Consider the following 12912-nt stretch of genomic DNA (forward strand, 5'->3'; position numbering starts at 1 on the left):
CATGCAGGCAATGGGAAATGCAGTTTCTGGCCAATGCATATTCTTTCATACATGTTGAAATATTTTTTTCTCAATGGCTTCATCTGACTTGATATAAAACCCTAACTTGTTACCAATCATCTGAAAGGCCTCTTCATTCCAATATTCCCTCATAAGGTTATACAAACGCAACGAAATGGGGACTTATTCTAGAGGGGCCTTGATAGAGCCAAAGTTTGGTTCCTAGTCCCTAACATACAGTTTGAAAGGGCCATTGTTAAGAACCCATTGTTTCTCCTTACTATTCTCCATGATGACTAAGAAAAAACCATTAGACATTGTCTTAATGTCCACCTTGAAAGGCCATTCCTCCTCACACTATTTCTTAACACGGAAAAAAGTCGACCAATCCTCAACCCATGTCATAAAAAAACCCTTTTCTTTGAAGAAAGCTACTGAATCATTCCAACTTTTGTTATCTAGAAAAAAACATAGTTTTTGGGATTACACGGGTTTAGGGCTTACCTTCTCCATCACCTCAGTTCTTGGGATTTTCCTTGGCCTTCGTTCCTTCTCACGGACCCTCTGCCATTGTGATTTCGCCCCAGGCGGGCTAGGAATGCAATTGCTAAAGCCACCTTGAAGAACGCTTCTAGTTCTCCAACGATCCTTACTCCATCCACCACTATTCTTTCTGCCCATAAACGATATAAGGGCCCTGTTTTGATCCTCCCAAACCCACTTAGGCTTTGTCCATGAGCAAAAGATTGGATTTGCAAAATGCATTGGTTGATCATTTGGTCGGAAATCCCTAAACTCCCTGGATTGCAGACCCAATCTCCTATGCGTCGCCATTTCTCCCCTATTGTTTTAATATAATTTAATTGGTAATAGATAAAATGTATATTATTTATTAATTATAAATTATAATACAATGCATATAAATGATATAATTATATCAATATAATTTAATTTGTAATTAATTATGAAATATAATATTATTTTTTAAATATATATAAAAATGATTTAACCACATCATAAATTATTTATATAATTAATCTCATATAATTAATTTTTATCCATATATTTTAAAGTAAAAATATACCCTAATAGTAGAAGAATAAATAATGGTGAACAAACCACGAGTGACACTTGTTTATAAATACTCTATTTTTTAAATTAGATTTATTTTATTTCTTTTGGCTACGTATCAAATCAAAATAAAATAGTATGTGCAATGTTAAGGTGGATTTGAGTTGTTCCTATCCAACATGGTGCAAATAATATATTTAATGGTTAGACAATTAAGAAAAATATTTTTAAATTAATGAGCACTTAAATCTAAGTGTTGGTGTACTACGAAATCCGTATAAAGTGGGTAAGAAAAGCGATGCTTGGAGTGCTCTGTATAATAAAATCTTCTAAATATCAACATCATTGTTAAGTCAATACAAAGCACTAATGGATGTGCTACAAATAATATCACACTATGCAAACAAGAAATCAATGGGAAAATGAATGAAAAATGATCGACGGCTACAAACGTTCCAATCGTCTTGCATGCCTCCTCTAAGCAAGTGTGAACCATTGATTTGAGATATCAAGTTGTCCATCTCAAATAATTAGATGCCTTCGACGTAATTATTTTATATGGTAAATATTTACAACAATTATTTTTTTATTCCAAATATTATTTTATATTCTCTTTAAATTTGGATTGCAAGAACTCAAATGTATCCACCTAAGCATGATTTATTTCAATTTATTTTCAACTCATTCTATGGTACTATTAATATATTTCATTATTTATATTCATTTATGTTAGTGTAGTGTTGTATTTTTTTTTTCATTTTTCTGGTGTCATGTATTGTTGGTTATGTTTAAATATGTTTTATTATTTTTTTCCATTGTCTCAACATAAAAATATTATATATAGTACTTAACAAGTGAATATATCTCATCATAATTATCATACATCACAACTAATAAAGTAAAAATCATTTCGCATGGTAGATATGTGCAAACATTTTATTTCTCATCGAATAAGTTTGATTTTATACACCCTCTCGAATTTGGACCACAATCACAAAATTGTATCCATCAAGTATGATTCATTATTTTTAGGCTTTGCACAATTAGTATATTTGTTATTTTTTTCCCATTACTATTTGTGTAGAGTTGTATTCTTTTTATTTGTTTTTTACTATCACTATTTTATAAATATAGTAAATATGTATGTGTTAATGGTCATTACATCGTGTTTCAAATTTCATTCAATTTGAAACTATCAAACATTACATATATTTAAATCTTATCTTAAGAACAATTGAGCTAGACTCATGTCATGTCTTACTAGCAAAAAGGATTTCTACAAAATTAAGATTTCGAATCCAAGAACTTAAGTGTCAAGGGTAAAAGAAACTCAATTTCTAAAAACCTATGAATAAATAAATAAATACAATGTTAATATCAATTAATTCAAAAATAGTCAATGATTTCATGTCTTACCCTAATTATCTAAATATCAAGAAACAAAATTGTCCTACCAACAATTGGCAGTGACTTTGTAGCAACACGGCCTTTTTAATTTAATATGAATTTATTATACTTTTGTTTCAATAATTTTAATTTTAATTATGTTGTTTACTAATTTAAGATGGTAGTAATGTGATTTAAGATAATGCATGCACTATTGATTTATTCATGTCAAATTCAAAATTAATCATATGATCTAATTTCATTCTATTTTAATTAATCATTTTCCACTAACTCAAACACAAAATATTGTAAGGTGTATAAAAAGATAATACCCTAATTCATATTAGAGATCCAATATCATCATAAATAGTTGCATTAGAATCTACATTCATATAGATTAAACTAGACATTTACATTTGCTTGACATGTCTACAAAATTGGTGTACATTGTTAAATCAATCAAGAGGCTTAACTAGGGAATATGAAGGGAAACTAGTCAATTTTCCTTTCATAGTATAAAAAGTTCTAACAATGCTTGAAGTAAGGCCCACCCATGTCCTTTTCCTACCATATCTTGAATTATTTATTAATCTTGTGTGCTATAATATTTTTCAAACACATTTAAATTGATTATCTTATTAATAATGCACTTGATTTTGGACGTGAGATGTCTATGTGTATTTGCTAACATGTTACAAATCATGTCTTCTTGATTATTTCAATATAATGGAGATTATAGTGTAGAACCATGCTTGGCTAATCCAATATCATTTTCTTATTCATATGTATCAATTAGATTGTCACTTGTACATGTTTTGGGAAACTAATTATGATTACTGCATTATTTATTCAATAGTTACAATTGCATACATTAGGGATATTATATGTGTGCACCTAAAATTTGCACAACATCAATTTTATGATGATGTACCATTTCTTCTTGTAGCATCATAAAATTGCAACCCTTGTGGTTTCGACCACATTTTAGGCCCTCACCTTTGCAACTACATTCCCCTACTCAATTGGGACCCCTATGTGCATCATCATTTAAAATCTTCTCCTATTCCAACCCCTAATTTGCTTCTTGGGGGGACTTAAATTCTCCTATGTCGACCTTTTGTGAGATGAAAATTAATCCTTTGAGGCAAGTATAAAAAGGGATTTAGTCCTCTCATTTATAGAAGCCAAAATATACAAGGATAAGGAGAATAAGTGAAATTCAAGCAAAAGGTCTCCATTATCGTCATCAAGCATTCAAGTCTTCAAGCATTCATCAAATCTTCTTCTTCATTCATCCATTGGAGCAACATTACAACATTCATTTGCAAGCATGCGTGTTGTATTAGGGTTTTATCATGTTACATGCCATTTCATGCAACACTTGTGATTACATTCAAGAAGAAAAGCATCCATCATCAACAAATTGCAGATCTACAAGGTATACATTTCCATCATTTACATTTAAGCATTTGCAATTACTTTATTTCAAGGTTGATTCCTCAACCGGGGTTTGACTGAGGCAAACCCCTATCCACGACCCTTCTTCCCTTCTTTTTTGTGTGTAGGTTGTAGGTGCGCAACTATAATTGCAGGTTTGGGCTTCATTTTCAGAGACGAAAAAACACTTTTCGTTTCACGGATTTTTCGGAGGACCAAGTACACTTTCAACCTAGTCTTGATGAATTTTCTCCAAATTTGTAGGGCAGATCCATATCAGTCTAAATATCTCAGAACCGAAGTTACAACGCGATCCTGAACTTGTAGCTCCTCATTTCACCCATTTTGTCTCCCTTTTCTGCATAGTCAACAAGTCAACTCTTCAACTTACAAAAGGGTGTAAATTGCATTGTACCCTTGCAATTCACTTAGTATTCAGATCCTTATTCACTCTAGGATTTGGATAAAGTGGATTCAACCCCTCTTTTGAATGTAAAGTATCTCCCAAGTGAAAATCATCCTAGTGATTTCCTTTCTCTCTCCTAGGTGGGGAATCACTAGGGTTTAATTTTCCACTTACATTTTAGTGAACCTGACGTCCTGCATCTTAATTCTGATTTCTTATTTGTTAGATCTAAATAATTACAATTTGAACTTTAAAATTTCATTTCCAAGTTTGATCTTTTTGCAAAATTTAGAGGTTAGTTGCATAAAAACCCTAATTTTTCATTTTGAGGAAATTAAGCTTGTGAAGTATAGCATTTTGGTTGCTTGTTTCATATCTGATTTTTATTTTAAAATTACAATTCAAATTTATCTTTTCATTCTGAAAATTAAGTGGTTAAACAATAAAACCCTAATTTTTAAGAATCTCTTATTTCGACCTTTGACTGCTAATTTGACCTATCTGGACATCTCCAAATCAACTATTTTTTTGAATTCTGCAATAAAATTATAATTTCTATAATCCCTAAAAATTTTGGAAAAATTTGGTCGGACTAGGTACACTTTGCACCTAGTCCCTAACTTTTTTCCCGAAATTTTGGGAGTCGAAATTGACTGTATTTTTCTGCTTAAATCCAAGAAATTGGCCAATTTTATCAATTTTTTAACATCCTAAGTTTGAAAGCAAATTCAAAATTGTATGTTTGATTTTCTTGCAATTTACAAAAAAAATTGAAATTGAATTTGTGCAAAACTTGGATCTTACTTCAATTTTCAGATTTATCATTGTTGTCAGACTTGTCTTCTTACCTAAAATTCAAATTTTCAATTTCCCTTCTTTTCCCAAAATTCAAAATTTTAAAATTCAATGGTTAGGTCCTAAAACCCTAATTTTCAAATTTAATTGGATTTTGTGCAAATTTCAACCAATCTACCAATGTCACTTTTCTAAATATTATTTAAAGTGGCCCTATCCATTTGATTTGACCTTTTTCAAAATTGCAATTCAATTTCTTATCTTTTTCAAAACCCTAATAGGGTCCTATTTCAACATTTAATTTCACCTATCTAGAGATCATAAAATCAATCAATTTTGGGGGGTTAGCTCTCAAATTGTCGTAGCTTTCATCCCTAAAAAATTTCGAAAAAGTTGGGAGGACTGGGTGCACTTTCAACTTGGTCCCTGGCTTTTTTCCCGAAATTTTGGGAGACTATTATGATTGTATTTAATTGCTTAAATCCATAAAATTGGTTGATTTTGTCGAATTTTGAGCCCTGAATTTTTTTTAAAAGTTGGAAGGACCAGGGGTACTTTCAACCTGGTCCCTGACTTTTTTCCTGAAATTTTAGGAGATTGTTATGACTGTATTTAATTGCTTGAATCCAGAAAATTAGCTGATTTTGTCAAATTTTGATCCCTCTAAAATAGAAAACAAGTGGTTAATTAAGAACAACCCTAAATTTAAATTTCAATTCAACAACTTTCAAATTTTTATTTTCTTTAAATTAAGTTTTTTTCAATAGGCCCTAATTTTAAAAATTCAATCTCTTTTGGGATAATTTTAAATTTTAAATTAAGAGGTTATTTTTTTACATAATCCTAATTTTAAATTTCAATTTCCTAGGAGGTTGCATTATTATTCTTTCAATCAATTTGTTCATTTAATTGAATAATAATTTTTCCTAGAATTTTGAATTATTCAGTTATTTTGCAAGTTTCAAATTTCACAATTTTAAATTCCATTTTCCCTCCTTTATTCAATTTTCTATGCATGTATGGGGTGAACATTATTATGGTTAAATGACATATGAGTTTCTTGTTTGATCATAAGTGCATATGGAGATCTTATCTTATTTTGCTAATTCAATTTTAAGTTACAATAAAGATGTTCATAATGTTCCCTTTCATGCATATGATGATAATTTAGTTCCCCCTTTCATTCATAATTATTTACCCTCTCCCAAAATTGATCTCATTAATGAGGGCACGTTGGTGCAAAAAGGGATTATGGACACTTCTTTCAAAGATCTCCCTCCTAAAGATGAATCTTTGGAGAATTGTGTTCCTTCTCCTAAAAATTACCTCCCTCATAAGGATTATTTGGTGCAAGAGGGTGATATTATGGCTACTTATCCTAGTGATACCATACCTTCTTTTCATGATCTTCCTTTTAAAGATGAAGCATTACTTACATATGATATTCCTTTTCCTAATGAGTATCTTGAACATAAAGATACCTTAGAACAAGAGGATGATATTATTTCTCACCATAATGTTCTCTCTCCAAAAAATCAAGAGCCTAACAAAAATAAATCAATTTCATTCATGTTCCTAGGAAACCAAAAATTCTTCCTAATTATCATGTTGTGCCTTACACATATACTAATGAGGTAGTTGATGAGAACATAAGTGAAGCATCATATGCTTTCTTAGTTCCTACAATCCTCTCTTCAATTTACTCAAATAGACCATCTCCTACCAAAGAAGTTCCTAAAGAAGAACTCTTAGAGGATGATTCGGGGTCCTTAGATTTCACTCCTACCTTTTCTAGAAAGTCTAAGATGCCTGAATTTCATATTCCAAATTTTTCTCTTAACACAAATCTTGAAATTGATTGGGCTTATTTAAAATTCAATCCAATTCCCCCTAAGAGTGAACCCTCTTTTGAACATACACATGGATGCAATGGACAAATGCTTGAATAAGAGTGACAAAGTCATGAGAAATCACACTTTCCTTTGTTAACATCTTCTTCTCCATTGTATTGTAAATCCACACCTTCTAATTCTAATTTTGAGTTACAACAAGAAAATGTGTTGAACAATCTTCTAAATTCCAAATTAATATCTCCTCTTTGTCCTAAACGAAGAAGAAAACATAAACAACATTCTCAAACTTTCATGATGTTTTGGTTTGGATTGTATCTTGGTCAACATACTCCAGGAAGCATTCGATACTTGGGGATGATTTGTGGAATTTGGTATTCTAGACATTACGAGATATATTGTACTCTATGTAATGTCGAGCAAGGATCAAAGTTTTTCTTTTCTAGTTCTTTTCTAAAAGAGCTCTTTGAATCAGCTTGTGTAAAGAAATATATAAATAAAATATATTAAGTGGCACTGCCACCTTTTCTCAAAAAAAAAAACATTCTCAAACTTCTTCTTTTTGTAAATATCATCAAACCCATGGCCATTCTACTAATGAGTTTCAAGCTTTGAAAACACAAATACAACATTACATTGATTCGGGAATGTTAAAAATAACATCTGATAATGAATGGCATATTCATCGTGATCATTTAAAATAGCATTCAAGTTCCTATTATGTTGCTCCTCACTATGTGACATAGTTAGCCTACCTATTGGGGGATCCTTGTCATTCATGGTGGTACAATTTCAGGTGCAATCATACTTAGTGAGAAACATAATAGTCTATTTATTCTTGTCTCTATGCTTGGGGGGAAAGATTATTCCTTTTCCTCTTTCTAAGGTTTCACTATTTTCTTTATGGAGTACATTATTCATAAACCTAATGTCCTTTCTTGCATGGAGTTCTCCTTCATGTGACCTCATGTCTATTCTGTAAGTGGGATCTTCTCCTTGCTTCAAACGGTACGTCTATTATGAACAATCTCTCCTCAAAGAAATTTTGTGAATCTTCTTCTTTCTCTCTCTTTGCAAACTGCCTCTTCTATTGTGATATTCATAATTTGATGTCCTTTCTTGAATGGAGTTATCCTTAATGCTAGCGCATGTGTATTCCTTGGTTAGGATGTATTCTTTTCTTGAAATGGTACATCTCTTATGAGTAGTCTCTCTCTAGAAGTTGTGTAATTATTCTCATTGCCCTACACTTGGGGGGAAATGATCTCTCTCCCCTCTCTCTTTCTCTAAGGATCCACTCTTTCCTATGTTGTGGATGGTGTGAGTTTTATTACTTGATGTCATTCCTTGTGTGGAATTATTGTTGTTCACTCAAAGGTTCTCTCTTATACAAGAGGTGTAAATCCTTGACTACAATCTCTTTCACACTTGGTAATGTACATCTGTAATAAATTCACCCATCCCCATTGCGATAAAAGTGAGTCGTCCTTCATCAAGAATCCCTTTTACCTAGCAATAGGAGGAAGGATTGAATTCTTGCTCTCTTATTTGCTTTATTCTAGAAGATGTTGTTGGCATTTTGCATAGAAATTTCATTAATGATATGTTGTCATTGATGTCAATTGAACCGGTAATGGTATTTATGTTATTGTTGATATTGTTGTTTTTGATATTGGCTAGTAACCGATAAGAAGAGCTTTGTGGAAGATGTTGTGAACCGGTATGTAGAGTTTGTGAGTTGAACCGATGAACCGATGTAAAGGGTTAAACCTTTCTATGTAATGTAACTGGTAAACCCTATCAGCTGTTAAGCCCTAACCGATCAAGTTTGTTGGTTTATTATCTGATAAGTGGTAATGATGGAGACACGTGTGATCATTGTATGAGGGTATGTTCAAATTGTTTTGGCGCGTTTGTTTTTTTGTCTAGGGAAGGAGAAAAGTAGATTGCATCTAATGCATAATGCATGATGAGTTACAAAGTCCGATGAAGCGGTGATCATGGAGCGGTTGGAATTTTCTTGAAGAATGTGAAGAGATTGTCATGATTTCTAATGGTCAAGATTGTACTGACTTGTTTGTAATCTCGATGATGAGAATTGGGTTTTTGTTGTGTTACCGACCTAATTGAGTTGTATTTAAGGTCGATGAAGTTGTTTGTAAAAGTTGTTGGCAAGATTGATGAAAACCTGTTGAGTGTGTAGTTGCCTAACTAGTGAATGGATCTGCACTTTGAGTGAAGGCAGATTGAAGCTTAGAAGGATTTGATCAAGCAAATGTAGTGCTACTCAAACAGATCAAGAAAACCTGTTGTTTTCTAACAATTATGGCATAAGTGAAATCCCTTAACTGGGTAAGCTCTAACAAGCTTGGTTAATCATTAAATCCTCTAACAAGGTGGTCCATTAGCTTGGAGTCTTAAATCCCACAATGTGGTTACTCCTAACAGGGTATTGTGCTTTTCGTCAAGGCATATTTGTAAATCCCTTAACCGGGTGATTCCTAACCGGAATTAGTTCTTAATAGGACTTATTGTAAAGCTTTAACAAACTTGGCTCCTAACAGGGTGAACTTTAGAAGAGTTCAGATAGCTATCCTTGTGAGTCCCATCTCACCGTAGTTTTTAGCTATCTGGGTTTTCCACGTATAAACATTTGTGTCAAGTGGTGAATGCTTTTGTGGTTGTGATCTTATTTGTTGATTTGGTTAACTTATGATAAGGCATGTTAAGCAAAAGTATTGAGAGATGAATATGTTGAGTTATGATTAAGCATTGTTGATGTTTACAAGATTGAAATTGTTTACTGTTAAAGTTGTCATAACAGTTAAACCAGTTGATGTCAAGTATTCTTATGAATATTGATCTTGACTAAGATATGTTTACTTTGTTTGACTGAGCTTGAGTTTGGGAACTTTGTATTAGTTTTTTAATATACTGATTACCCCCCCCCCCCCCCCTCAGTATTCTACCTGATACTTATTCTTTCATCATACTATCAATTGGTATCAGAGCATCTCAGGTCTTCTTAATCTAAAAGCCTAACAGCTTGAGGAAAAGATCTTGTAGATCATGATAAAGAAAGAAGGTCCAAAGTTCAACAAAGATAACTATAGAATGTGGAGTGACAGAATGAAAATTTACATTAAAAGTCTTGGTAGTCAGTATTGGGATCATATAGAAAATAAGTATACTACACCTATTGGACCCCTGACTGATGATCAGAAGAAAGAAGAACAAGAAAATCACCAAGCATTAGAAGCTATTATCAGTTCCCTGTCTGATGTTGAATATGTAGATGTTCATGGTCTTGAAACTGCATATGAAGTATGGAAGAAATCAGAAGAGATTTATAGCGGTGATGAACATGTTAAGATTGCCAAAGAGGAGAGTTTAAGAGGAAAGTTTGACGACATGAGAATGTCTGAAGGTGACAATATCCAGCAGTATGGTCAAAGGATTAAAGAGATAGTTGGTGAGATAAAGAGTGCAGGAGGGAAAGTGGAAGATGCCATAGTAATCAGTAAGGTACTAAGAACCCTGCTACTAGTCTATGTTATCCGAGTTGCAGCTATTCAGGAGTTGAAATCCATTGACAAGACAAAGGTAACTCTTGACTCTATTATTGGAAAACTTATTGCTTTTGAAATAAATGGCTATGATGGTAGTGTACAAAAATCAGAATCTGCATTCAGAGCTTCTATCTCTAACCCATATGTGAGAAGAAGTAGAGATACTGGCCATAACTATGAATCTAGATCCAACAGAGATGCTGAATATGAAGACAACTTAGTGGAACTTGAAGCATTGTGGGCAAAACGACTGTGTAGAGGCACTGGTAAATATAGAGGTAAGCTACCTTTAAAATGTTTTGGATGCAACAAGATTGGTTATATAGTAGCAAATTACCCTAATGGTGAAAATGAATACAAGAGAGACAAATTTTTGAAGTACAAGGGTAAAGGCAAGAGAGATTGTCTTGTAGCTATTGACAGTGGTATTACTAATGAAGAATCTAATGATGATGCTAGTGAAGATATTGTGTTTGTAGCTATTAAGGAAGAAATATCATATCAAAAGGCACTAGTATCCAGAATGGATAACTCTGATGATTGGATCATTGATAGTCGGTGTTCACATCACATGACCGGTGATCGGAGCAAATTTATTTCCTTGAAGGAATTTGATGGTGGTGTTGTCAGATTTGGCAATGACTCACCCTGTATGGTTAAAGGTAAGGGAGTTATTTCTCTTAATGTGAAGAGCAGTGTTGACAATGTCTATTGGGTTGAAGGCCTAAAACACAATCTTTTAAGTGTGGCACAACTTAATGACAAAGGATACCCACTGGAGTTTAGAAATGGAATGTGCAAAATCTTTGACAACAAAGGTGAATTGATTGCAACCGGGAAACAAACCAGAGGTAATCTATTTCATCTCAATCCTTTGTAAAGAATGATAGCTGGCTTTGGCATAGGAGATTTTGTCATATAAATTTTGACAATATTGTTAAAGTAAGCAAGTCTAAGACAGTAAGAGGTCTGCCTCAGCTAGACAAACTGGTTAATACTCTTTGTAAATAATGTCAACTAGGAAAGATGACTTCTTCAACTTTTAAGAGCAAGTCCTTCTCAGTAGAGCACTTCTTAGATTTGGTTCATACAGATCTATGTGGACCAATAAGAACAAGAAGCATTCAAGGTGACAGATACTTCAGGATCTTCATTGATGATTGTTCAAGGATGATGTGGATCACATTCTTCAAGGATAAGAATGAAACTTTTGGTAAATTCAAGGCATTCAGAGCCTTAGCTGAGAAAGAGAGTGGCAAAAAGATAAAATGCCTAGGAACATATCAAGGCGGTGAATTCACTTTTATGGAGTTCACTAAGTATTGTGATGATAATGGTATCAAGTGGCAACTTTTTGCACCAAGCACACCACAGCAGAATGGTATAGTAGAGAGAAACAATCGGTCAGTGGTTGAAGCTACTAGGACTATGTTGATACAAGGAGGTGTAACAAAAACATTTTGGAAAGAAGCTATAAGTACAACTGTCTACACAATGAACTGAGTTCTGGTGAAAAGAGATAAGGACAAGACCCCATATGAGTACTGGTATGGGAGATCACCTGATGTTAGCTATTTTAAGATATTTGGAAGCAAATGTTTTATTAAAAGAGGTGATTACATAAGCAAGTTTTAAGCTAAGAGTGATGAAGGCATATTTCTTGGCTATTCCACCAAGAGTAAGGCCTATAAATGCTTCAACAACCGGACACAGAAAATTGTTGAGAGTGTTGATGTTCATGGAGATGAATGTCCTGAAGTTTCAGAAGGAACCAGTTCCGAGAAGAAGGATGAAGATCCTTGCATTTTTCTTTTGGAACCTAAAACTGTTAAATCAGAAACCGGTAAAGCAAATCCTGATGTACTTGTTCAACCAAAACAAATAAATTCCGAGGAAGATGATAATGAAGAAGCTGAACCTGAAGAGAATGATCATGTTATTCCTAGGTATGTGAGACTGAATCACAGTCTTGAATAGATAATTGGAGATAAGGATGTCGATGTACTAACTAGAAGGAGAATAAGAGAGAACTCTTGCATGATCTCCACCTTTGAACCTAGAAGTGCTAAGGAGGCATTTGGTGATGATCATTGGGTGAAAGCTATGGAGGAGGAGTTGGATCAAATTGAGAAGAACAACACTTGGACCTTGGTATCCCGACCGGTAAACAAGAATGTTATAGGTACTAAATGGGTTTTCAGAAACAAATTAAATGAAGATGGTGTTGTAGTTCGCAATAAGGCAAGATTATTATGCAAAGGTTATGTGCAAGAAGGAGAGGATTATGGAGAAACATTTTGTTGGCATTTTGATGATGTTTTGATTGTCATTGATGGACACACACTTTCTTGATGTATGAGTTATGCTCAACCAGAAATTGTTCCAACCGGTATTGTGT

The sequence above is a fragment of the Cryptomeria japonica genome, chromosome 7 (assembly GCF_030272615.1).
Source record: "Cryptomeria japonica chromosome 7, Sugi_1.0, whole genome shotgun sequence".
NCBI classification, from domain to species: Eukaryota; Viridiplantae; Streptophyta; class Pinopsida; order Cupressales; family Cupressaceae; genus Cryptomeria; species Cryptomeria japonica.